Source organism: Coturnix japonica, chromosome 1 (genome assembly GCF_054131305.1).
Source record: "Coturnix japonica strain WE chromosome 1, WE-NBRP24, whole genome shotgun sequence".
Lineage (NCBI taxonomy): Eukaryota > Metazoa > Chordata > Aves > Galliformes > Phasianidae > Coturnix > Coturnix japonica.
This window is the reverse complement of record NC_140663.1, coordinates 40,627,130-40,628,659: the sequence shown is the minus strand read 5'-3', so window position 1 is coordinate 40,628,659 and position 1,530 is coordinate 40,627,130.

Genomic DNA, 1,530 nt, shown 5'->3' with positions numbered 1-1,530 from the left:
ACAGCTCTTCCTGTTCCGGTGTGCTTCCTATTCCGGTGCTTGCCCCAAGGCAAACCGGGAGATGTAGTCCGGTTGCTCCTCATAGCAGAATTAATTTAAAATTAGAGGTAACTGGTGGGTATTTCTTCTTCTGGAAATGCAAAAGATCAGTTCTAAGACGCTGCAGAATGTGGTTTTTATTTTTACAAACTAAACCACGTTCCCTGAGAAGTTTCCAGATTATTTTTAGATGGCTTCTGTTAAAAGATTGTAGGAGACGGTGTATGAGGTCTGCCCCCTCTCTGACACATCATGTTCTGAGAGTTTATTCTTAGAAGCGTGTTCTGATAGATTACAACTTTCTGGGAGCAAGACGGGAATTGCTTAAGGACACTCAAGCATGACTACACACTTCTCAAGTGTGTCTGGAGATGGGGCTATTAATAACTGCCAACTGCCTTGCTTGCTTCAGCACATTGTGAATAGCAAAGAGGAAAGTTGCTCGCTCCATATTGGCTAAATAGAAAGTAGATTTTTCTGTCCATTAACTACAGAGACACTGAGAAAGCACTAATGGTAATTCCATGAGACCTCGGGGACTTCGCGTTTCTGAAAACCTTGAAAGTGTAGTTTCTAAGTTGTTCTCTTGCTGAAGATAAAGCATTACCTGATCTCACCCAAGCAGTGAATTTCTGATTAAACAACTGACTTACAGTTATGTAACAAAGTAGTAATGAGGGCAGGACGGTGTTTGTTGGCTCTGCTAACAAATTTATAAATCAGAGCTGGTATCTGGATTATTGTGAGTTTATTGTTGTGGTTGAAGCTGTATTTTCCCTCCATCCCCCATCATCAAAAGACCCCTTCAAGGTCTTTTCCAACCTGGGTAATTCTATCATCATATAAGAAACAGCAAATGAGGCATTGGCTGTTCTAGCTCTCTTGCATACTTATTCCTAAACATGCATATGATGTATTTAGGAAATTGTTTCTTAGTAAATTAATTCTGGCACCTTATTAGCAAAATGAATACAGTAAGTTTTTCTGTTTGTTTTTCTTTTCTTCTCCATAGGAATCAATGCTTCAAAGTCCTCCAGGAATAAGCATTTGGTTTGCATGGGCTTGTTGTATTGCAAGGTGGCAGACAAGCCTCACTCCTGAAAGAAAGTGTCTCAGTCTTTGTGAGGTTATTCTCCAAATTTAGAACAGGGATCTCTAATAAGGAGCAGCAGATGATTGGAGGTGTTAATTCTCAAATCTTCTCAAGTTACACTGTAGCCACAGATATTTCTATATTTTAAGTAAATATATAAACACACAGAATAAACTCCAACACTCTGTTTGGTGGCCCTGCCAGGCAGGGGGGTTGGAACTTCATGATCCTAGAGATACCTTCCAATCCAGGTCATTCTGTGATTCATGTCAATACACTATCTTCATTCGTTAGTAAATTCCAAGCCATCCTATCATCTGTCCATTGGGTTACCATTAAGGATTCAAGCTGCATCTTAATTGCCTGTAGTGGTCCTATGCAACCTAAATAATTTGTGC